The 27,304-nt window shown below is 39.0% G+C and overlaps 1 protein-coding gene across 17 annotated transcripts in view; it reads right to left on the bottom strand.

Annotated features, from left to right (window-relative positions):
* Window positions 1-27,304, bottom strand: part of Mitf (melanocyte inducing transcription factor) — a 357,640-nt gene that overhangs the window by 265,907 nt on the left and 64,429 nt on the right. Inside the window, exon 1 of one of the 17 annotated variants that reach the window (XM_074044219.1) lies at window positions 8,650-26,850. The exons of the other annotated variants lie outside the window; for them this stretch is intronic. The gene's annotated coding sequence lies outside the window, so the exon portion shown is untranslated. Of the gene's footprint in view, window positions 1-8,649; window positions 26,851-27,304 lie in introns of those variants that run through there. 17 annotated transcript variants of the gene reach the window in all.

The following is a 27,304-nucleotide window of genomic DNA, read 5'->3' as shown; positions in this document are numbered from 1 at the left end:
ATTGCAGAGAAAGGGACAAACAAAATTATGATAGTCTTTGGGATATCTATAGGGGTCCTTTTTTATCATCAGTGTCTGTTCTTCCTCAAGGAGAGTGGAGAGCACTGTTAAAAGCTAAAGGGACATTACACATTACTGTCAGTACTACTGTGCGCATACAAGACTCTGAGAACATGAATTATTGAGAAGACTTTTTACACTCAGTTCATCTATCACCATGTGAGCATGTGCGCATGACATTACTATGGAGAAAGAGAAAAGTTGTACAAAACATTCTGCTCAACTCTTTTTTAATCATCATGGTTTTAGTAATAATTTATTTTAAATTCTCCATGTGACCTTAGGAGTTAATATATAATATGCTAGAATCTATCCATGAATGCTTCAGGAAATGTGTGGAAGACATTTTGTTTTGATTCCTCAGCTATAGTAATAGAATATTCACGAAACCCTTGCTCTTTCAAATGTTCCATGGCCAGCCAATATTTGCCAGAGTGCTATTAATACAGAGTCAGCTCTGGAAAAATAAAGTCATGAGAAACACAACTATTTTCATCTTCCCCAGAAAGCTGGCCAGGATATTTATTAGTTCTGCCATCTATAGTTGCCACCTACAAAAATCACAATGTTCCCCTCACTTGAAAGCACACACATGAAAGGACAATGTAGGGATTCTAACAATCCCCTCTGAACCCAAGCAATTCACCAAGCTTCCTTTTAGCTTTAAACTTGTTCTCCTGCAAAAAAAGAGTAGTAAATGAGCTCAGCTCCATCTACAATGAAAATAAGCTGGAGAAAATCCAATTGTTGTAGAACAGAAGAGGAATGTTCCTGACACAGGGACAGAAGGGAGGCATGGAGGCTTTGGGAGGACAATGTTGCTAGCACATCATTAACCATGAATGTGAGGGAAAGAGCTGAAATGCTGTGAAGCAAGTAAGAAAGGGAATAGGACAGTTGTGAAATGCCCAGTCTTATCAGAATCAAAACAAGGATTCCTGATAGGAAAGAGTTCCCAATGGCTTCAGAAAACCAGGTAAAGTCTCACAACATGGAGCCAAAGTGGTCTTTGAGGCAGATGCAGGAAACCAAGAGAAGTGTCCCTGCCTGACACCTGTTACATGTGAAAGAAACCATCTTCAATAGAAAGGACCATCACTGACAAACACTCCAACAGAGTCCATTTAGCCTAAGAGAATTCTTTTCACACTTGTTTCTGTGACCACTAGTTTTTCTTCTCTGTAAACAACACACTGCAGGAATTGTGAACGTAACCTCTGGTATCAGACTGCCAGGCTCTGCCACTTACTAGCTTTCACCTCAATGTCCCCTATCTATAAAGATAATGACAACTAAAGAGTTAAGGAAAGGAGACCTTAGCAGTAAGCCTGGCGTTGATGCCCTGTTAGCCTTCTAATCTTCCCTAGTTGTAATATGCCCTTCTGGGAAGGACATGGGTAGAATGTGTGATATCTTTCCAGTGTGACTTTGGTGGTACTTTATGACAAAGTTTGAAAATGTAGGCTTGCTTTGATTTTATTTACTCTTTATTTGTTAAGCTCTTACTCTGAACTATACTAGAAGTCAGGATATACAGATAATAACAACAGATACAACAAAGCCTCAATCTGCCCTCAGTCTAGCTCCAACTGTCCTCCTGCAACATGACCAGTATTTCATTGGATTTGGAAAGCTGCCTCCCAATCGATGACGTTAAGGTTCTCCAAGATATAGAGCTAAAGGAGCTCAGGATATTTTCTTGGACTGTAATCCATAATTTGCTTTGTAGATGTGTCTTTCTAAGTGTACAAAGTAGGGAATCATCACTACACAGAAATTCCTTGTTCATATGCTTCAGAATTTGCCATCCTCATTGTCTGTAACCTCTAGGATTGTGAAATTCACTCGGTGTATCCATATCTATCTTTATCTGCAAAGAATACGTATATATTAGCTAGCCTTGGCTTTGGAGATTCCATTCTTTCTTTTTAAACCATTTGTATCTGTTCATTAATTGCACAAATACTTGCTGAATATTTACCAAGTGCCAAGGACCAGACTTGGCACTGGGTAGAAACTAGCATGAAAGGCCTGTTGCTTCTCCAATGTAGAATCTTAGCATTTTAGATATGAGTTCACAGACATGGTTCAGAGGCATAAGCAAACAGTCACAGTTCACACTATTTGGAGAGTCGCTTCTGACACCGAATCCAGTGTGTTCTCTCGTCAGGGATTTTACTCTTGCTGCTGTCCCCCTGGGCCCTGATGCCCTTCCCCAGATGGCTGCATGGCTGACTCCTCAGGTAATTCACATCTCTATTTAGAACATCAGCTTTGAGCTCTAATCTGTTAGCCTCAAACTAAATAGGAATCCCCTCTGGTTTTATTTTTCTTCGTAGCATAATGCAACTCCAGTAGGGCACCTAGTTTTGCCATTTTACTCACTGTGTACGGTTTACTATTTACTACCCTAGCAACGAAACAACTCTTTGCAGAGTAAGTGCTCAATACATATTTGTTGAATGAATAAACTCAGTGTTTTGGGTTTTTTTCAACACACATGACGCTCCTGCTGAGGAAGCTTACAACCCTGAAGAAACTTAAAGAAAATCCAATTCAGTGCCTGACAGAGGGATATAGGCTTAACCAGCAAAATTGGCTGGCAGGGGAGGGGTGGCCACATATGGCATTAAAATAACAACACATTGCATATCAAGAAAATGGAAGGACACAGGGAAAGTGGCACTCAACCTCCTGTGTCGTGGAGACAACAGGAGGAGGTAGGATGTGGTGAGCTAGACCTAAATCCATCCAAGGATGAATTTGACCCATGCTCATTGCATCTTTAGATTTCTCAAGGAAATATGGAATTGCTGAATTGTATGTAAAAGTTAATGAATGATTCTACATGCTGATCAACTCAGAGGCTCCACTAAATATGTCAAGGGCAAGGTTCAGAATGGCAAGTCTGCAGGCCAGCAGAAGCTAATAGCTTCTCTGATAATTTTCTATCTATTCTCTGATAGTTTTCCCAGGAACTATGGCATTGATCATTTACATGACCTTGAATGATGCCTCCTCAAGGTCCCTGCAGCTAGTAGATGACCTCTACAAAAATCCCCAGTGTCCTAATCGGATCTCTTAAAGCTAAGTGAACAACTATTACAATTTAGTTAGCTATTCGGTTCTTAATGGAAAGTCAACCAATCTTAGGCACAAAACAACTGTGTGTGCTGAATACCTCATATTCTCAGTCTCTATAAGTAATTACCAAAAATTTTTTAACTATAAAAAAGAAACTCACAAAGAATTGCAGAACCCTGAATGGTACTAGAATTAAGTACACTCAAAAAGAAGACAAAGAAAAAGCTGAAATCATTTCAAATTTGCCAGGCAAAAAATAAAAATAAGATAACCCAGGGGAAAGATCATTCTCTTTTCTTTATTGATTTATACTCATATTTTCCCAAAGGGGAGAAAAAAAAGCACAGGACATTCCGAGATGAAACAATAGCAACAGAAAATTGATATAATTGAATAAAGGAAAAAGGATGAAGGAAAACAGATAAAAAATAAAATGCACTGAAGAATGATATGGGTACAGAAATGCAAACAGAACTCTACAACATTTCTAAAGGTGCATCACAAAGTTCTTTCTAAGTCCAAGGGCTTAGAGCCCAGCATCATCAAAGGCCAAGCAGGTAGAGTTAAGAAGCAAAACAATCTACAGACAGCTTGCTTGATTTTCAGGAAAATGGCACTACTTTGTGGATCCCATGGTTGCCATGGAGATGTGTGAGCCCAAAATGGGGCCTTATCTGATTTTTCAATAGATACTGATAATTCAAACACACTTGTGTGAAATCTTCTCATTCCAATGTTGGCAAATGGTTTTTCTTTTGGTTTAAAAAAAAAATGTGTGGGTCAAATCCAACATGTCTGTGGCAATAAAGAGGAAGAAGATATGATCAGTTACGTGACTAACTATATCCATAAAATAAAAACCCAGAGTTGTGTCATTTGTGGTATTGAAACCAGAGATACTTCTCCCAACAGTCTTCATAAAGAGGACGTTGTTAAACCCACGGACAGGCACCCCACACCATTAGGATTTATAAGCCTCTCTTAGGATGATATTCAGTGGGTGCTAAGACACATACTAAATGTAATTTCATAAAAGTAATTTCTGGAGAGCTGGGGGAGGGACACAAATTCTCAGGCACTTCAAAATCTTATAGTCAAGATACCCACTGGTCTGGGTTTCTTCAGGTATAGAAGTTACAGTAGATTTTCTGGAACTATGATCCCTTTTGGATAATGTAGAATTCTTATACCTTCCTTAAACATTTCCTCCTTGGAAAATTATTTTTCAAATGACATACCCTTTCTCCCTCGTTATTTTAGAGTGTTGCAGAGACAGAGGAACCTTTACCCTTGACAGCATAATCCAAAAATACTGGTTTTTCACAACAGCATTTGGTAAGTATTGAGTAGCACCATGCTCAAGGTTAGACTCCCTGACAAGGACTTGGAGTGCATTATTCTATGGTGTTTTAAGTTCAAGGCCATTTGCTTGACTAGACAGCCCATCTGGCATTGGAACTGAAAGTTATGGAAGCTGAAGAACTTGGCCTGCCTCCAGTCATTAGCCAAGGAAGAATACACAGGCAGAACCGAATGCCTCCATGAGAAAAATACTGTTTTGTACCTTCTCTGGTCATGAACTAAAAGATGACCAAGTTTATACCACAAGGAACCCCTGAGGTGGTAATGAGGAGGCTGTTACCAAACTGGGATCCTGTCATACCTAGAACAAGTGTGGCTATATATTTTCTCTGCCTCATAAGCAGTCAGTTCTCTCACAATACTATTTTGAAAACACAAATTTGTGCCAATGCAAGTGTTACAGTACAATTTAAGCACAATCCCAATGAATGCTGGTTTGCTTATGCATGATTGTGCCAGCAAAAAACACACAGTGAACACAGAATACTGCATCTATCAAAGGTATAGAAAACACAAAATGCACACACCTCAAACATCGACCAAGTAACTCAGTTTACCACCTGTGCCATGTACCATACCCATACACATCTGGTGCCGCAATTTTTGACCAATTTCCAATAAACCTCTTTGTACCACTTCATAATAACTCACTAGCTGCAGAACTTCTGATGTCACCCCCACAAGTGACCTCCACATCTTATTCAAGTCTAAGTACCGACTTCATTGTATTGGTTCAAAGCATAACCATTTAGCTAGTATAAAAGTGTCTACTGTTTTTATTAGGTTCCTACATTTTCTTTTATTATGTTTCATAATATTGTGCTCCCAATTCAATTTTTCATACAGCCTGTGGAATCTGATTTGTGTACGTTTTTAGAAATCTATGTTGTGTTATAGCAGAACTGATTATATGGGAATCTCTATAAAATTTTGAGATGATTCTCATCTGAATCAAGAAGCCAGGTGTAGTGTATGATAACTATAATCCCAGCTACACTGGAGGCATAGGTGAGAGAATCACAGTCCTGGACAAAAATGCAAGACCTTAACCAAACCTAAGTTTAAAAGGACTGGGGTTATGACCCAAGGGACAGCCACAAGACCCTGAGCTCAAATCCCAGTAATGCTGAAAAAAAAATCACTAGACTCTAAGTTCAACTCAAAGTTATAAGATGTGAGGGAACACCATAAAATTGGATGTGTATAGTATTTATTATGAATTTATTAACTGGAGGCTCAATAAAGAGAGTTATGTAAAGCTTACAATGCTCCAAACAATGCATTTGCTCACTGCAGAAAACTAAGAGCAAACAAAAAATGTATGAAAAGTAAGCATGATTTGTCATCCTAACACACAAACACTTGAGTGTCTTTCTTTTCTGTCTCCTTGCTTTGCACCCTGCTACAGGCACTAGTTCCCGTGTCCCGTTTATTTTAACTGGGCTTACAACTGACCTACTACTTCTGAATTCAGTACGCTTTTCGGAGACAAAAGTAATGTGTTACCAAGTTGGCTCAGTCACTTCACGTTAGCTGAGCACATGCTGTCTGCTCAACTCTATGCTGTGACACACAACCAGGCAAGAACATTGGGCAGACTGTGCTTAGACCAGAGGGTTTCTCAAAGTTTCCAAATGTGGCACAGCTGTAACATGAACATTAATTACCCTTAAGATTAATTACTATTTTCATTCTAGTTCTAACATTTGTTAAAAATATAAATTATATAAATAGCACATTTGGAAAAGAAAATGGACTTAGATTATTAGTTTCCTGCAAATTACAGCTTTCAGAATTGCCTCCTGCCCTTTTGTCTGTTAACTTTTCAAATATTGTACCACCAAAATTAAGCTGTATTTGCATATTTTAAGTAGTAAATGTGCACATTAAAGTGTCATGAAGACCGCCTACTATTTTCCCTCCTTTTTTCAGCAGTCATTTTAAGACTTTTTTGTGACTATATGTTTAACAGTTTAGTAAATTATGTAGAAAATACATATGGACGTATATACTAGCCTAGATATACATCTATTTACCTATGTGTATGTGTTTGTGTGTACATTTAAGCCTAATCTTGAAGCATCTCTTCCAAAATCTGAACTACTTCCGTCATTTTATCTGCATAAGTTTAATTTCCTAAGGGCAACAAGAGCTCTGAGCTGTCTGGGGTTCCCCCTCTCATACCTTTTGGTGGGATACTGAGAAACACTAAGAAAATGAAGAGGCCAGTCTACACATGCAATCATAGGCTCTGAAATCACTGATTTTCTCTTCTGCTTAAAACACAGCTGCTCAATAAGCCATTCCTGAGGTCAAAGCAGGGAAGTGACAATGAAACAGGTCACAGGGTTACATTGCAGGTGCCACTCAAATATAGGTCTCACCACATTTTACCCTTACTTTTCTCTCACTGAAAGACAACTGTCCTATTATTCTAATTATTTCTGGATAGTGGTTAAGCTTCTCTCAAGATTCCTGTCCCTTTCAAAGCACCTCTGTGTGACATGATAGAGTCAGGGATCCACCTCATCCCAGGCACTAATTCTCCTAACTTCACAAGGGTCCACCTTGTTGTACCCATAGAACCATTCCTGGAAAGGCTGTGACGGAGAAGGGGAAAAAGTGAGCCCCATAACCTTTCTACCCAAGCACATCTCACAGCGGGGGACATGTCACCCTTCCCAGGACTAGAAGCAAGGTCCAGGACCATGTCTGAATTCACCCTCAGCAAGACAGGCGTCTTCAGAGCCTCCCATTTTACCTCATAACCTACTTCATAACATCCCCATGCTCACATCAGATGGAAAAGTTCCTAAATCACTGACCAGTTGAATTAGATATGTTTGTACCCCTACCCCAAGTATTTAAGATGATGCCCCAGAAAGTTGGCCCACACACTTCACACAGCCCCCATACAGGACTTCAGACTTCACAGGGAGCAGCCATGTCTATGTGAGACCCCCAGCACTAAGACAGAATGCTTTTACTTTTAAAGCTCCTAAATGTAAATGTTTTCACTTATTTTTTAAAAATCGACTGAAATTCCCTTTCCTGAAAGAACTCTGCATTTGGGATAGATCAATGCTCTCTTTTGTGGGTACTGAACATTGGTGAATGGGAATGTCCAGGTGAGTCCTGTGTGGAGGTCCCTGCCACTTGGATCAGCTATGGAACCTCTTGTGGTGAGTTCCCTCAGCTGGAGAGGAAGGGGGCAGGGAGAGCAGCCAGCCCATGGCTGACAAGGATGTACTTGGGCTCTTCTGTTTAAAAAGCGACTCAGAACTCCACTGCTCAGTAGAGTGTCCTCAAAAGATACCAGAAGATAAAGTCCTCCACTGTGTCAGACACCGGAAGAAAAAGAGGAGTCACAAAATGAAAACTGCCTTTCAAAAGTGGTTATGGTTAAACTTAAAAAAAAAAATCACATGATTTTTGTCCCTGGTGCTATATAGCTAATGAAAAGGGGCATTTACCCTCCAGTGGGAAAAAAGCAGTGTTTTCATCATTTCAGCAGCAATTACTACAAAGCTCATTTGTAAGAGCTGGGCGGTCCTCACTTTTTCTGACCCTGAGAGCAAACAATCTGTAGAGTCAGAATCGAGAGACATATTCTAATGTTCAAAGTTTTCATAAGTCCCTTTAAAAGAAAGGGGGAAAAAAACTGGCATGACATTATTTCAGTGGTGAGAGAGAGAGAGAGAGAAATGCAAGTTGACACCTTATATGTGATAAAACATCAGTGTTGGCCACTCAGCAAAACCTAAAGCATGTTTAAAGTCATAAGCAGGCACATAAAGTACACTCCCCTGATTTATGAGAAGCTCTTCTTTAAAACAAAAGGTCAGAAAAGGCTCCAGTCAATCACACTTCTCTGCACACCAGCCACAGACCTTACATGTGACCTTTGCAATTCCCCTTGCAAATCCTTTCAGCACTTGGCCATTAGATTTTAAAAATTAAGAGGAGGTGAGACAAAGCTATGAAAATCAGTAGCAGGAACACCAGAACATGTTGGAAACTGATAAATGCCCTTGTGGCAGAAGTGTACACACTATTGATTTACACAACCCAATGCAAAAGACAGCCACTCAGATCTCCTTTGCCATTGACATTTTAAGCCCCGAAAAGCAAAATCAGACTTACCCCTGGAAGCCATCCTCTAGGCTGACTCAGAAAAGTAGCCTGCTGACAAGCCAAAACACAGCTTGAAGCCAAGGCTCCCAAGGCTGACTGGGTTTAATCTCCCCATCCACCTACTAACCCCTGTGACGACGTATGCATCTGGCCTGTGTTAGAGAACTTCTGCAAATGTGCATGGATGAGTAATCCTTCAGACTGGGGAAAACACGCCAAACCCACCGCTAAGGAGAGCAGCTTCATTTACTCACCACATTTTTGGGGTGCCTTTATTTACTTTTTTAGTGAAATTACCGTTTTTCTGAGGCAAATCCCTGCCATGTCCAAAGGCAGAAAGCTGTCTGTTGGGTGTATAACTTTTTCTGGGTTCTTGTCAGCAGTCAATCATGTTGAGCTAATATATAAAGGCATAGCCTAATAGACAATTAATATTACCAGTATTTTCCTAAGTACAACAAAATGCCCACTCAGTCCTATTTTCTCTTCTTGCATTGAAAAAGGCAATTGTTTTATTACAAGAAGTATTACAAATACTGAAGAATATCAAGTATAAATTAATTTCTTATTGTCTCCCCATAGCCTTTCTTTAAAAAGTAATGTCTGCTGACAGTTTTGAATATATCCTTCTGGAATTTTCTCTCTATATATATTATACAAATATTGGAATATATGTGTATATGTGTGTATATATATATATATATATACACACACACACATACACACACAAACTTCAAAAATGGGGGTGTAGCTCAGTGGTAGAGCACTTGCCTAGCTTGTGGGAAGACCTGGATTTGATCCCTGGCACTGCAAAATAAATAAATAAACCATTGGGAACTGATCAGTATTGAACATCACAATTTTCCAGATTTTATAAAGATAACAGAGATCCCATATAATATAATACCCCCGCAATGAGATCAGGGAAATAGCCTGTAATAAGGTTCATTGATATTTCTGCAAGAAAATATATGAATATTCAATTAAAGTGAGATAACAAACACTATAAATAGATGTGTCATTTCAGGTCAGCCAATTCTGCCAAATGAAGCATCAGAAATATATATATATTTTTCTGATATATATATATGCTCTGCATTATTCAGAAATTTTTGTATTTCAAAACTTCTGACCTACCATTTTCTTCCAGTTATTTATCAGGTTTTGAAATTTTTATTTTTATTATAAATGGTCAGGATAAGACTGAAAGCACACATCAGCAGAATTTCACATGTCAAATCCTACCACACAGAGAATTGAGCTTTTATTTGCATGTGTATTACATGCTACCTGGGAATACAGGCTCAGTATTATTCAGGTACATTAAAAAATCCAAGCAAACCCCATTCCAGCTCCTAACAAGCTTGAAAGCAATGACTTCTTTTAAAATATAGAAGGTATGGTACGACAAAAATTCGAAGGTGGGGCCAGGTGGACACAGATTTTCTTTTGGACTATTCATCACCTTTTAAGATATTTTCTAAATTTGGGGTGCTCTATTTTTCATGAGTTTGAGGGACACAGAGATAGTTTCAAATTCAAAGTGCTTACATTCCCAGGCTCCATGCAGCTAGGATGAAGACAAGTGTGTTCAGTTCTGCTGGTCAGATAATCCTATACCCAAAGTGTGAAAGTGTTCACTGGAAGGGTAAGCAGCAGCTACAACTAGAAGGTCTCAGGGACTTGGCTATGTGGCTGGGTGACATCAATGTCGCAAGTTGCAGACTGTGCCAGTGACAAAAACATCAATACCTCCAGTGGATCAGTTCTACAATGTGCCGGTGTATGGCTCCTCAGAACTCAGCCTCTGCTTGGATTATGTGGCCTGTCAAGGATCCTGAGCTCCAGAGAATCCTTTAATAAACTCTCTTTTGGCTTAACCTAGGGAAAGCTCAGTTTTGTGATAGAACTGAGACATGTGAATGCCACAAGGAGCAAATTTCTTTTAACAAGGCAAGGAAGCATGATATAGTACAAAAGAATAGAAAGATAACTAAAGCCAAAGAAAGCAGCTTTCAAAATTTGACTCATCTCATGCTGTAGTAACTGGCCCTGAGACCTTGGACAAGGTTATTTAGTTACTTGAACATCCCATATCTGTAGATAAAATAAGAATATTCACCTTGCAAAATTTCTCAGAAGACAGAAATGTGTTCTTTCATTTGTTCACTCATTCATTCAAACATTACCTGAGTTCCTGTGATGCACCATACTCTCTGCTAAATACTGAGTACAAAGGTTTCCAGATTTAGCAAGTAAAACTACCAGTGAATGTTGAGTTTCAGAAAAACACACAAATAATTTTTCAGTGTAAGATGGTCCTATATTTGGGATATACTTATGTTTTAAAGTCCCATATTTGGAATGTACTTATGCTAAAACATTATTTGTTTTAATCTACAATTCAAATTTCACTGGGCATTCAGACTGCATATGACAACTCTACCTGATGCACAGCAGGATGGGTGAAGCAGAACTGGTAGTCATGGAACTTCCATTAGTAACAGAGCTTGGAAAAGTCAAGTAGAGGACAACAAATAGGCAGGCAAGTATATGCACCATGTAAATAGGAAAAAGACCTATAAAGGTGACAAAGTGGGCAATCAAATGAAAATAAACAGGAAAAGGTATTTAAAGGTAGGGTGGCTATGGAAAGGCCTGAGCAGAAAATTAACACTGAAGGAAAGATCACATAAAAGAAAATAAAACAGCCCATAAACATAGATAGCACCTTACACAGGCCTACCATACTGTAGATGCTCAATAAATACTCATTTCATTCTTTGGAACTTGTGTGTCCCCAAATAAGAAGCCTCTTTTGCCTTATCCCAGCCTGGTCCTGTCCATCGAGATGGAGAAAGATGATATTTAGGGGAGAGGTTGACCGCCCATGGTTTCCTACTTCTGAAAGTCTGGCACCTATCATTTGTCTACAACAACACAAGAGACTGTGCCAGAACTGCCCAGCCCAGCCCTCCAGAAGGCTGATTGGCAGACACTATGAGGGAGAACAGAATGATGGGTACTGCATGCACTTGCTAAGTTTTAGCATGATTTGTTGGAGCAATAGTCACCAAGTACCATAAAAGTAAGGAGCATCCAGCACTCTTGGTCCCTGCTGATGGAAGTATAAATTAGGACATCTGATTTGAGAGCTTGGCTGGACCTGGAGAGCTGGGCGTCCATACACCCTGAGCACCATGTGGCTCCCACTCCTGTGGACAATGGTCCACTTTCAGCTCCTGCTGATTCCTATGCACCCTCCCTTCTCTGCTGGCTTTGTGACACCCCCTCCAATTATGCACACTGCTCCCAGAATAACCTTTCTAAAGCTTCCCTTTCACATGTCATTTTGCTGTTCCTCCATGTATAAACTTAATAAACATTTGCTGATGGCTGAATTGTGAGATTCCAATCTAGGGAATTTTACTAACCTGGCACTCACGGGTGGAAGAAAGAGAGCAAGTAACCCAGGCATTCAGAAATTTACAAGGCAGCTCCTTGAAGTGCCCTCCACAAAAATGAAACCTTTGCCAGATATGGAGACTGTTGTGAAACACATATGTGGAAATAGAGCTCGAGGATCCAGGCAAGTTACCTAATGCTATCTACTCAAACAGAAAGTTGCAAAAAGACAGTATTAAAATGACAGTGACAACCAACATGAAAGCACGCAAATGGGAATGAATGGGTTTTACATCTCTCTTTAATGGCAAAAGGAGAAAAACTGTTCACGCCCAGTATGGGAAAGAAAGGAGGAAGAGACAGAAGTGAGAGGAAAAACCACCTTCAGTCTTCTCAGGAATTTTCTGCTCGTGCTCTACTTCCTTATGATTATCTGGACCCAGGTCATTAGTGACAATGACAATGTAATTTACTCTGACTGTCTTGTGCTAGACATTATGCTGATCTGAAGTTATACAATCTTCATCAGATTTACTGCCACCAATATTTATGCCAGACACTGTGCTAACCACGTTACACATGTCATTTTATTTCACTCTCACAGCAACCCTGCAAGGCTGTGTATCATTATTTCCATTGTACAGGAGGAGTGGAAAGGGCAGGTAATTTGCCTAATGTCTTATCCACAGATCCTTTGAGGAGCTAGTAAAACTAAAGAGACAGAGAAAAATAAGACACTGCCTCATGGGAATATTTGAAACCTGGAAAGAGAAATCAAGAGACATACTAGAAGACAACATAAGACCTGAGGTTTGTGAGATCATAATGAATGGGATGGAGTACCCATGAAACAATGTGAAGAATCTCAGCTGAACTGCAGAAATTTTAGCTCCAGTCTGTATTCTCTAAAAGGGAGAGCCAGATTTCCTCATTGAATAAATACTTACAGATCATCTACTGTGAGCTGGATGTTCTTTGTGCTGCTAGGAACACAGCAGGGAGCAGAGACAAAAATCCCCACTTTCAGAAGCAGGAGGATAGGGTGGGTGAGGATGCAGGGTGGACTCAGAGATGACTTCTGAGCAAAGGCTTCAAGGAGGTATTGGACCCGAGCTATCACCTTGTAGTTTTTGTGTGTATATTCCTGTGTACATATATATTTATATATTTGAATTCTTTTCACATTAGCTAAAAGTGAGCAGAGTTTATTTACTTTGTTGCTGCTGAATTCTCACAGCATAGAGGAGTGCTGGCCCAAAGTACATACTTAATAAATAGTGGCTGAAAGGATGAATAAATCCAAAGAATTACTTTCTTTGCAAATGGGTCTGGGAAATAAATCGATCAAAATGCCACAATTATACACAGAATAGTTACATTTGAAGAAAAAACTTAGAGGACATTGATTAAAAAGCTTACTGTCACATGAGTCACAGTTTTCCATTTCATAAATCACATCTATGGAATATGAGAGGATTTTCCACATTTCTGCTATAGTAATACAGATTTCTCACCAATGCTTTTCAATCTGTGACAACAGTTTGTTTGTTTGTTTAACTCCAAATCCATCAGACTGATATTTTTATAAACTATTATAAAAATGAATTCTAAAATAGATTAAATGAAAAACAAAAGATATAACAAATATGAACAGCCAAATTCACATTTTAAAATACAGACCTAAAGCTACTCTTTTCTGATTGCTATAAACTTTTCTGACCCCTCAAAATTTCTGTTCTTATATTACTATAGACCAACAACACACAGTTCCATAAACCAGTGTAGCCCATGGGTCACACTTTGAGGAGAATGACTCAGAACACACATACACATGAGATTCTATATTCAATTCACCTGCCAATGTTCTTGCTCTTAGCTGATAATGAGAAAAATAGAGTTCTGCTTCCTATTAAATTTCTATCCAACACTAATATTAACCATCAAGGAATAACATTAGCAAGCCCATGATTATTGTCACGTCAGACTCCAGGGATATGTTAAAACATGCCTTTCTTCAAGTCATTCAAGATTTAAACAAAAATTAGGGCCAGACTGCTAGTTTCATAACAGATTTTACGTTGAGTAGGATAATTATAACCAGATTCACTTAATCTATCTAACTATCATGGTGATTTAACTATTTATAGAATATAAGCTATATATATATTTACCTCCTGTATTTATGTGTCTACAGCTCTACAGAAACATAGTTATTTTGTAAACTAGTATGGTGAAGTCTTTTTAAAAAGCTACTAAATTAATGTACACTTAGGCCCCAACTATTTTCCTTTATCTATTCCAGGTTAGTTACCATTGTCTACTTGAAAGCTATCCTATATAGCTTAAATAAAAATAAGTTAAGCAGAACCTATAAGCAAAACTCAGATACTACTCTCCTAAGATGAAAATGGGTTGTCTTATTGCATCACTAAAATAGCTCCAGATTAATGAAGGATGCTAGGTAATCTTAAACCATTCATCATCTTAACATTTAATCTTTGAAACTATATACGCATGATCCTGAAAGCTCAAGTCAAAGCTCCTTAAGCAGAAGTGAGTTAATGATTTTCTTCAAAGCCCAAGCAAACATGCACTCCAAAGGAAGGCATGCTTACGGGTGGCCATGGCATCAACCCCAGTGATTCGCTTACTAGCTGACAACTAGGCCAGGAGTCATAGTTAGGGGCCAAGCACATGTGCAGGCAAAGATAATCCTGATTGTATTGATAACATGCATTTTCTCAAAGCAGGACTCAAGATTGCCACCCTGAAGTTTCAGAGACCATCCATCCCATTCCATCTGTGAATGTTTACAGAATTATAGAATGCAACTGTTGGTTCCTTGTATTATTATGTGCTGACAAACTCATGGATGGTCGGCATACTTTAGTGAGAAACAGGAAGTTATCAGGGCTCTGGGTCACTAACTTTCAGCCTTGGTTTTTCTGTACATCTTATGTATTGCCTGTTTTCTGGTTTGACACTAAACTGATGTGAAGGTCAATAAATCAAATAAAGCTGTTGAATCAAACGGACAAGACAAAATACATTGGGAATTACATCCCACAAGTTCTAGGCACTGACTGATTCAGTAGGGATGTCTATAACACAATTGCTGGCCTCTGTGCCAAGTGCCTGCCCACTGACTGCAAAAACACCTCTGGGAGCTTTGGATTTCACTCCCTATTGATATTAGTCTTGGCTACTAACATCTTATGGCCAGACAAATATGAGTACAAGTGACATGTGCCCAGCAGAAGTTATAATTACTCTGTTGTCCTACCATTTCCCTTTTCCTTCTTTACAAGACAAATACATTCCATATAGATGCTGCTCTGAAAGCCTTGGTTTTAGAAGGAAGGGGAAAAAGAACTGAGCCACTGTCAAAGTGATTTTTGTAAGTGGCTAAGACTCTAGACTCCTAGGTAATGCAGCAAAACATAGCCTTGGCTGACTGATAGACTGGCCGTATCTCACTGTACACCCAGGTGTTTAGGAAAAAAGCCTGTACATCAGGTTGCCATCACACAACCTCAGGCAAGATGAGTGACTGTGGTGAGCAGTGGAAGGGGAGCCATGCTGGCATTTGGAGGCAATTAGGAAATGAGAAGGATGTGAGCTAAGACCATGGCAACTGGTTCCACTGTCTACCTCCATGCATACACCACAAGTGCCAGTTAGCAGAATCACACTTAGTTCAGTATTTTCAAAAGTGTGATATGAGCATCACTGGGGCTTTATGGAATGTTTTTGATAGTAAATAGAAAATTCTTCAAAAATATGACCATGAATCCCTTAGTCAAGGGTTTGGCAGGTTAGAGCAAAGTCAAGTAGAACAAGACAAAGTAATTAAATGCAAAGTAAGAAAAGACCAGTAAGCACATAGTATTACAATGGTAAACCTATCCAATTCTTGTCCCCTCCACCTGAAATATAACAGGTGGTAATATAGGTGGCAGTGAAAAGGAGAGGGAAAATAAAGAGATGCAAACATTATTCCATAGGAAAAGCTTATGTACATCTCAAAAAATTGTATTAGCAATGAGATCAAATATGTTGACTTGTGCAATTTATAAAATTTTAATTTAAAAATAATAGCAACTTCCATTCAATGAGGACTTACTTGTCAAGCACTGCACAAAGCATCCACCATGCCATTCAATTTTGTTCCAAAGTCCTGCAAGGACATAAAGGGCTTGACCAAAATCATACAGTTCCTGTGTTCAAGCTGGTGCATGTAACCTGACATTTTGCCATCTCCTAATATTCAAAAGTTTAAAAAACAATTATGGCAAGTTTTGTGAACTTATTATATGCAAATGTCCCCAAAGTTGGAAAGTCCCAAATACCATTAACAGTAGAATGGATAAATAAATTCCAATAGTGTCATATAAATACTATACAGCAATGAAAATGAATGAACTATAACTACCCACAGCAATGTGAATGAATCTCTCAAGCATAATAATGATTAAAAGATGCTGTGCACAAGTGAGCACCTACTGTTTGGACATACGACATATTGCATTCAAAGGAAGTACAAAACCAGCACAACTAATCTATACTGATAGGAGTTGGAATGGTAGCTACCCTTGGGAGAAGGAGCAATGAATGGGCACAGGAAGGAAGCAGTGAGGGTGCAGGGGACATTCAACTCACTGATCTGAATCTTGTTCTATAAAATCCAGTTTGTAAAGAAATCATTACACTATCAACTTACAATATGTACATTTTCTCAGCATATACTACACTTTGAAAAAATATTTATACTAAAAGAGATGCACCCACTCAAAGAATTTTCCATTCTATCCTTTTAATGTTTTTAGACTTGAATGTTGTTTAATAAAGCACATACCTTTCCCCAGGCTTTGTAAATCTTAGGCACTAGTGTAAGAGGAGAAATCACTTGCTCTAACAGATTTGGAGTCAGGGAAAAGCAACTAGTTGGAAGCAGAGGTTTGCTTTGCTGTAAAAAGTGCACAGTCTGAAGAGCTAGCCACTTAGCCTCACCTGTGCTCAGCTTTCCTGTCAAAAAAAAGGAAGAGATCAGACCAGATAATCCTCGAAGTGCCTCACTCTGGTCTTCTCCCCCTGCCTTGGGTTTTACATTTGCCCCGTCACACTTCTGCAGGAGCCACACAGAAAGAGGAACAAAAGAACGGGGCCTGCAGCCCTATCACAAGACACCAGGGTAGAAGAAAACAGCACGTGACAGGTCCATTTCACCAAGTTATGATCATCAATGTAGATATTATAGCTCTGCAGACAGCCCCTAGAAAAGAAAAGGCCACTCACCAACTGGGTCCCCACAGCAGCCTCCTTTACAGCTCCTGAAAGCTTCCACACAGGCAGAATAGTCAACGTGCCAGATAAAATCTTTGTGATTTTTTTACTCCAGGATCACCTAAACCACCACCCTCATCCTCCACTACAGATAACTGCAAATCTCCAGATTTTCCTATGATTCATTTATTTGTTCAGATATATAATAGATGGAAATTCTTTCTCCATCCTCCCTTATCCACTTACTTCTTGCAATGTGTAATATTTTGGGCATTAAATGACCGGCAAAGCCCATGTGTTAAAGACTGATTTCCCAGCGTTGAGCTATTAAGAGGAGTTGGAAACTTTAAGAGGTGGGGCCTTGTGGAAAGTTTTAGCTGAAGACCCTCGAAGGAGACTGGGACACCAGTCTTTCCTTCTTTCTCTATTTTGTTCCTGTGATGTCTGACTCCCTCTCTTGACAAAGCATAATAATACCACGCCATCTAAAGAGTCTGGACCCATTTTCAGAGAGCAGACAATAAAGGGTACATTGGGACCTTAGAGGCAATAAATTAATAACCACCACACCCTATGTCAAGCAACCGTAAGTTCTAAAAACGCTGCATGCCACAGATGCTAACATGTTCTGAGAACTACCCTGGTTCCTGATGATGAAACTGACTTAGTGGGAGGAGAATTCTCTTGTGGAGATGTAAACAAGCAAGAATAATAACCCTATGTGTGACTGCGATGCACAGCTTTTGTTTCCTCGGATATAACCAAATGGTCCTTCTGCTTTAGTTTGTAGCAAATCACTTTGGGATGGCTCTTACTGTGACACAGACATTGATAGTCCCAGCCTTCTGACAAATACTGACAGACCTTGAATATCAAATCTCTAAGTGAGCCATCAATAATGTTGTTTATATGTGACCTTTCCTTAGCCATCTACATGAATGTGGTAACTGTTCTGAAACAGGATCATTTCAGGCCTGCGTGTGTTCAGAATGTGTCAGCCATGGCCTTTTGTCCAGGCTCTGGTCATTCTGCTAACCAAAACACAGGCTAGAGGGCATATTTTGAGCCACAAAAGAAATCCTAGCCAACTACTTCTGCTTAGAAAAGCAGGTGGTGATCTGGTAGGATTGCAAAGGATTCTGACAGCAGGAAAGATTCAAAGAAAAAGGCAGTGGAGAGATGTTTGTCTGTAGCTCACTTGTGTACAGATGGAAAGTACTGAACTTTTAGAGAATGCCATGTCTAGGGAAAGCTCCTACTGCTGAAAGAAATAAAATAACCAAAACTCCTATTTAGAGAAGAAAGAAACGAAAGCATAAAGACTATTAAGGGCTATTTGTGTCCTCTCAAAATTTGCACATGGAAGTCATATCCTTCCAGTGAAGGTATTTGGTGAGGGGCCTTCTGGAAGTAATTAGGATTAGAGGAGGCCATGAGAGTGGGGCCCACAGCATAGGATTAGTGCCCTCCTTGTAAGAGGAAGACAGAGGTGTACTTGCATGGAGAAAAGGCCATGTGAGGATGCACCCAGGAGATGGCCAATTGCAAACCAGGAAGAGAGCCTCAAGGGAAATCAGATTTCCTAGCTCTGGTCTTGAATTTCCAGCCTTCAGAACCAAGAGAAATAAATGTCTATTGTTTAAGCCACCTAGTGTATGGTACTTTGTGATATCAGCCTCAGCTGACCAAGACAAAAGTAAGGCTCAAGATACAAGTAAATGCTGCATAAAAGCAACAAATCTTATGAATGAAAAAGGGGAGAAATAAATAGGCCTAGTGGACACCAACTTACAACTGAATAAGCTAGGGATTTATCATAAATTTCAGTTGGGACAAAAAGGGATTTGGGGAAAGAAATAAGCAGAAAATGAGGAAATGACTGGGGAAAGCAAGCGTCTGTTGGGGGAGAGGGGGTGGAGGAATTCAAAATCTGGAAAATAACTTAGTCACCATTCCATAGCACATAGCAAACAGGGAAGCACACAGAGGCTGAGACACACAGAACTCCCTCTGTTTTTCTTTATACACTCCCCATGACTTAATTTTTCAGTTTCTTATTTATGCTTGGTTTTATTAGGTCTGGTGTTTTTCTTCCCTAGGAATGTAAGCTCTGTGAAGGCAGAGAATTGTCATTTTAATTTCATTTCCCCAGGAGCTATGATTCTACCAGGAAAGGAACAAGAAACATCTGTTGGGTGAATTCAGAAAAACTCAAGAAAGGAATTTGTATCTACTGATGTTCCTAACAGCACACACTGCCCAGCCAGCACATTCAACAGTGGCAAACTTTCTAAGTATAGTCAGGGACTAGGTACACATTTCAGGCTTGTGGACCATATGAAGTCTTTATTACATGTTTTTGTTTCTTGGTTTCTTACCACTTTAAGTGGCTGGGGAAAATACAGTAAATTTAAAAGATATTCTAAGTTAAAAGCCACCCATGAACAGCTGATAGGCAAGATGTGGGTTATAGTTTGCCTATTACAAATGATCATACATAAACTCAGAATAAAGAGCAAAATACTATTTTTAGAGACAGAAAGAGGGATACTACCAAACAAATCCAGTTTGTACTTTTGCTTTCATGGATTTCTTTTTCATTGTTCCAAGTGGAGAATTCAGGATCTCGATATTAATCTTGATGGCTAGACATTTGTATGGCTTTTTTTCAATCTAGGTCTAATTTGATTCTATTGAAGGAAAAAAAATATAATTGAAGGGCTTGGAACAATGAAATGTAAAATGAACAAGATGCAGAGCTGCAACAGAGAAGCTTGAATCGAAGCTCTGGTTCTTGCCATCTCTCATTGTTTCCCATGTATCCTACAAATTAGACCTTGGGTTTCAGTACCCTCATTAGATTTTTAGGTTTTATGACTCAAGTTTGAGGGGGAGGGGCAGGGACCCACAAAACAAAGGCTTCAATGTCTCCAAAAGCTGAGAAAATTCCAGCATTGTCAGGACAGATACTATTTATAACCCCTCTCATGTGCGAGCACCCAAATACATTTTCTTCACGGAGCATCTGAACCACAATTCTGAATTCTGGATTTTAGCAATGGTGAAGAAGTGAAGCAGGCAAAAGTCTGATGACTGAAGGGGAAGAAAATGAACTCCTTGCTATTATTATTTTATAACATCCAGCATCATGTGGTAAACAGGATTTAAAGGTTTCTGGTTTTGACTCACCTTTGACAAGAAAGTGCCATACTGGTATGAGTTTTGAGTTCAAATTGTTGGAAAATGTAGGTATGGAAAATATTCTACAACTAGGCTGAAAGAAAAGAAGCTTGTGGAAAACCCCACTCAACAGAGCACATACACGATTACAGACAGAGAAGAATAAATAACAAGCAATTTTTATTGAATATGTGTAGACATGGCCTCTACTTACACAGATTCTATTTCTGTTTCTGCTTTTCTCTTACTGCACAAGACCTGGATTCTACAGGAAGGAATCTTGACAAGATGCTTACCCAAAGCATAGGGTTTGGGAAGCCCCACATCCCAGCAAAACTTCTGCAATGATTAATTACCAGGGGCTCTGCAAGCCCTGCACACTACCGCCACTCCACTCATGGATCCCAACCAAATTAATTTTCTCCTGTGCCAATTCTATCACATTCCCTAGGTTCACAAAGAAGTTTTACCAGGCCATCAGAACCCAAAAGGGACTGAACATTTTCAGCATGGCAGAAACCAAAAATAGAGCTTAAAAATAAAACAATGAGAATGAGTTTTTAGCTCTGCCAAGCTCTGAATTTCTAGAAATTTCTCTTACAACTGAATAAAAAAAATTCTACTCATGTGTTTCTTGCTGTATTTAAACTGCAAGTTAGTCAGAGACAAACTTAGAAATTCCAATATTTAAATTCCATACCTGACTTGATGTACTTCAAAATAAATACTTAAAATCAAAATATAATCTGGAAAAAGTTCCACGTACATTCCCAATAAAGATGCTTTCCAAAGCAGCAGTGCCAAATAGAAATATAAATGTGCCATATAGGTATATCTAAATTTTCTACTAGTCATATTAAAACAAAAAAATGAAACAGGTGAGAATCAATTTTATTATCTTAATTAACCCAATGTGCCCAAAATATTACTTCAATATTGATACATGTGAAAAATTATTGAAAAGATAATTTATATTGCTTTTTTCAAACTCTGTGAAATCTGGTGTGGATTTTACATTTATACCACCAATAAATTAGAGCTTACCACATTGTAAGAGTTCAATAGTCACACGTACTATCATATTAGAAAACACAGCTCTTGAGTTCACTCTTCCAAGTTCTAGCGCAACGAAATGGCTATTAACAGAAGATGGGTATTCTGGGAAGTGTTTCAACTTCTTGGACAAGCCCACCCTTGGGCTTTGCTCTCTGGCTCGGTCACACTGCAGCCCATCTGTTAGGATGGAATGATGCCTGCCCAGCTTCTAGAACCAGACATGCAACCACAGCAAGAAGATTCTCCTAGCTTAAGCAGTTCCAAATTTTGAACTTCTGAACTTCATTTTTCCCAGGTGCCTCCTCTGGACAGTTAGAAGGGCTTAAATTAGCACTGCTTTTGATATATTGTCTTTGGAAAGGGGGGAAAGTGAGGGTGAGCCTTTTTTAGGATGAGCCTTTGAGAAAGAAAGTTACAGGAAACACAGCTAATGCTGGAGGAGACAGTGCGTTCTTACATGGCATTTTTGAAAAACAATTCACAACTTTCAAAGTCGGTGTAGTCTGGATTTTTATTCCTATCCTACTCTCAACTCTGTAATAATAGTAGCTTTTCCTAAATCAGAATAGTACTGATGAACATATTGCATAGTTCTTCTCAAAAGTGAACTTTATTGAAATTTTAACTCATTAATCAGACAGAATTGAGGAGTGCAACAGATGATTGCTTCTTTTCATTTAAACACTTTAGTCTTTAATTTTTTCCAAATGCATGGAAACTTGTAACCATACTTTTAATTAATTTATTCAAAGAAGAAAATTAACTTACTAATGCCATGAAATCTAATGTTGCTTCCCTTGTGTGTAAATGCTTTACTTCTCTGATTTTATTTTCATTTTTTTGTGGGGCTGGGAATCAAGCCCAGGGCCTCATGCATGCTAGCAAGAGCTCTACCACCAAGGTACACCACTAGCTCCTTCTCTGATGTTAAAATTTATCTTTGAATTTCAGCTATTAGGTAGGCAGAGATCAGGAAGATTGCAGATTGAGGCCAGCCTAGACAAAACAAAATAGTGATCCCCCCACCAATCTCAACAAATTACATAGGTGTGGTGGATCATGCCTGTAATCCTAGCTAAGTGGGATGTGTAGGTAGGAGGAGGGCAGTCCAGGCTGGCCCCAACAAAAACTCAAGATCCTATCTGAAAATTAACTAAGGCCAAAAGGACTGAGGGTGTGGCTCAAGAGGTAAATTGCCTGCCTACCAAGCATGAAGCCCTGAATTCAAATCATGGTACCACATAAAGATAGTATATAGATACACAGATACACACACACACACACACACACACACACACACACACACACACACCCTTGACCCCAAATTCACTGAATATTTTATGAAAATGCTCACTAAAATATCCATACAAGTTTTATTTAAATACAGTGTTTTCCATTTAAAAAATTTTAAATCCAGAGAGAACATGTAGACTAATAAGCCCAACATATACTTCATTCATATATTTATTTCTTTAACAAATGTTTATTTAGTACCTATGTTATTATGCTGCATAGGTGGCATATGGAAATAAACGTTTCTCCCTCAGAGAACTTAACATGTGGACTGGAAAGGTGGGTTAAGAAGGAAAAAAAAAAAAACAGTGAGGAACTGAGCATGAATACCGGAGAACTGTAAAAGCAGACACTAGTGCAATGTCCATGTGATGGGTGAATACAAGTCTAGTAGAGAAACTAAGGGAAGGGGAAGGGTGTGACAGATGAAAGGGAAATCGTGGCTGGAAGAAAAGTAAAGGAATGAACAGGGCACCTAAAAGTATACAGAAGAAGAAAACTCCAGTACAATTGGATGACAAAACAAAAGAGGAGAGGGTGGGGGAGGAGCAACAGAGAGGAAAGAAGAGGTTTTACAGGTCCTGGTACATCATATGGGCTTTGTCCTAGCAATGAGAAGCCACATTGGGGGTCTAAAATGTGAATGGCTCAGAGGACAGCAGGTTAACTTAGGGCACAACCTGGCCCAGGAAGGTCTTTGCATCCTGACTTCCAAAATTCAAACTTAGGTCAGCGCCAGCCAAGTTTTTACCCTAGAGATGACTGCAAATATCCACACAGAAGGAGAGGTGTCCTGGTCCTCCAAGCATAACTTTATATTCTCAGGTGTCCCAGAGTGAGACAAAACAACACACTATCATCTCATCCCTAAAGACACCTCCAAAAGGCTTGATATTGACGTAACGTGAACCAGGCTGCTAAAGTCAAGAGTTTTAATTCACCCCCAATTTGACCATGACAATTTTTATACTATATCAAAAATATTGAAAATAGAATAAAACAAATACCCATATATATATACCATCCATATTTTAAAGTGTTAATTAGACTATGATTAAATTTTTTCAGAAATAAAATACCACGGGTCCAATTTAAGTCCATTTGGCACACATCTCTCTTCAAAAAATGACATACTTTCCTGAACTGGATCTTTCTTTCCAAAGTAAGTTTTCCATCCATGTGTGCATGCGTGTGCATGCAGACAAAAACATACCCTAAAGGTATACGGTAATATTCTCTGTATTTTAAAGCTTTAAGTGAGACCTGTGGCACTACAACATACATGTTTAATTCAATATTTTTAAAGTATATCATTAAGACTTACTTGAGGGGGCAAGACAGCATTGTAAAACTAGGAAATATTTCATGCCTATTAAATACCAAAAAGAATGAAGAAAAATATGGTAAACACATAGATGTACGTTCTAGGCAGCTTAACAGGTAAACACTAAAGATATAGTGAGGGGGACTTTAAAGGCAATTTTAACACAGACTTCAGGAGCTTTGCATCCCTGACTGACTACTGTATGTATAGTTTCAGAACAGGCATCACTACCATACCTGGAAGACATTAATGAATTTTCCTGTGACTTCTCTGACAAATCCAGTGAAAAGGAAAAGTGTCTAGGTTCTCCTTGATCCTACCCCACTTGTGACAATTACCTGTCACAAAACTTGCATCACTCTGATTTTCTAACATAAGCAAAGCATTTTGCCATGTAACACCCTCACTTGGTAGTAAAATACAGACAGCCAAACACCACCATCACTATCATTGTCATCACTATCACGATCAATACGTGAACCTTAACATGTTCAGTAACAATATTAGGCAGTTTACTATCACAAATAACACTCATTAGCCCCTATGAATTAGAGCATATTACATCCATTTTATAGATAAAGCAGCTACAGTAGAGAAATGTTAACTAACTGCCAAAGATCAAAAGACAGCAAATGCTGGAAACCAATTTTTAGTTCCATATATCTGATTCTCAAACCCCTGGTCCTTAACTATTACATGAAAATTATGGTAGGGGCTGAACATGGTGGTGTATGCCTATAATCCTAGTTACTTAGGAGGCAGAAGTAGGAGAATCATGCTTTAAGGCCAGCCCAGGGAAAGGTTAGTGAGACTCTATCTAAAAAACAAACTAAAGACAAAAGGTCTGAAGGCATGGCTCAAGTTATAGAGAGCACTTAAGCATGAGGCCCTGAGTTCAATCCCCAATGCTGAAAAAAAAAATTGTATTAAAAAAAATTCCACTTCCAACCATGCAGAGTAACTGGTACCAATCCACTCCCCACCCTACAACTAACCAGAAAGTTAGGCAAAACTACATGAAACAACAGTTTTTAAATACTAAGTCATTGAATACTAAGCGTTTCATGACTGTAATTCCTAAAGAAAGAGAAACAGGTGAATTGAGTGGTAAGCTTCTGCCCAGAAACATTTTCCAGACTGTAAGGCAGGAGCGGGAACCTGAGTGGAGCAAAGCAGCCTCAATTGAGAGGAAAAAGTTTAGACTTCAGGATGAATAAAGTGTCAGAACAAACAGGCCAAAGCACAAGACAGACAGGAAGGAGCTACGCAAAGGAACAGATGTAGACATTTTCATAGGAGTCTCTGAGTCTTGAACTAAGTAACAATGTGCATATGCGAAGAACAGGCTTCAGGTGGCTGGAAAAAGGACAGCTACTAGAGAAAGACTGACTTCTGCGGAGAAGCTACACACTGAAAGACTTTCAGAGCTCACAAAGGGCTGGGAGGCATTCAAGTTCCAACCCATCAGACTGCTTTAAACCTCTAGAAATATTCAGCAGTGATCCCAGAAAAGCTACGCTCTGGGGATAGAGCTAAACTAGACCTACAACAAGGCTACTCTAGATTCACTTGCTGACGCAAGTTTAAAAAAAAAAAAAAGACAGAAAAGCATCAAGATGATCCCTCAAGTAAGTGAACCACCTGCCAAGACAAAATTCAGCAGTCCTTGAAATCCAGACACATGGCAGCACAACCTTCACAATGACCAGCTTCTGATGCCATACTGCTAGGAAAGGGTTAACTCCCCAGACCTGAGTTGCTTAAACTGAGCACACTCCAAACACAGGCCTGTCTTCAAGACTGGCTCTAGGAGACAACCACTAAGCCCAGAGTCCAGGGAAAACTCTGTCTGATAAGTGTTTCTGCATATCTGAGGTCTTGGGTCATGCTGTATTTGCAGTGAATATTTATTTTTATAAATGTGAGGCCTCGAGCCATGCTGTACCAGCTTATCAGAAAGGTTTATGGCTACAGTATGATTTAGGATAGATGCCTATTTTTTTTATTGGGGGGATGGAGCTGGAAATCTGAGTAGTTGATACTACTTAGCTCACACGTATGACCTCCAATCATGTATGACCTCCAATAAAAACCCTGAACACCAAAGCTCTGTTGGGTTTCCCTGCCTGGGAGCACTTTGCATGTCTTACCACACATTGTTGCTCGGAAAATTAAGTGAATCCTCATGTGACTCCACTGAGAAGGGACACGTGGAAACATGCAATATGTTCTATGTGCAATAATAGATTTGTGACATCAATAACAGATTCAGTAAATTTCTTTGGTATACAAAGATATCAAAATTTCAGACTATACAAAAATAGCTATAAAATTGACAGACTAAAACTACAGAAAAAGAAAGGCTTATTAAAGATATGAATGAATGAATCAATCAATCAATCAAAACTTTAAGTTGTGCATTAGAAAACACATCACAAAGCTAGTGTCATCAGATACTGTGAGCACACCACATTTAGAAAAATCAGCCAAAGTCTATAAAGAATTAACTCTTTAAGAGGGAAATCAAGAAGCTGCCCAGTTACACAGTGACCTGACCAATGACATGTAACTCTTTCCTGCTTTCCATGGGCTAAACCAACCCTCATTTACCCAATGGACTGAGAGCCAGAGGAAACACTGATGAACAGCTGATATTGTTCCCCCATTAAGAACTAGCAGTTCTTAATGGATCCCTAAATGAAGCAGCAATCCTCTCTCAGTGTCAAGTTAAGCCTATTTCAGATTTTTTTTAAATGTAGGATGTAACCAACAAGTCAGAATTTTATCTAAACAAACAAAAAGGAGTACCCTTTAATTTTACTAGTTTTCTCACTAACCCTAACACTGCAAACTCTAATCAATTTGTTGGAAAGTTTTTTAAAGAACAGTATATGACTAACTCCACTCGTACTTCACTGGAAATGATGGATTTTACACTTTTTTAAAGAAACATCAAATACTTGAGGATCTGGGTATGTCCAAAAAAGCTGCTACAGATTCAAGGGAATTGGTCTCCAAGTCCAATGTCAGACCCAGGAGCAGCATTAGATAGTCATTCTTTTCCTCTAAAGCAATAGAAAGCAATTCATAATGCAAGGAAAAAAATCCATCAAAAATCCTTAC

This window comes from Castor canadensis, chromosome 10, assembly GCF_047511655.1.
Source record: "Castor canadensis chromosome 10, mCasCan1.hap1v2, whole genome shotgun sequence".
In the NCBI taxonomy this organism is placed as follows: Eukaryota; Metazoa; Chordata; class Mammalia; order Rodentia; family Castoridae; genus Castor; species Castor canadensis.
Note: the sequence above shows the minus strand (reverse complement) of the source record. Positions and strands in the feature narration are given on the sequence as shown.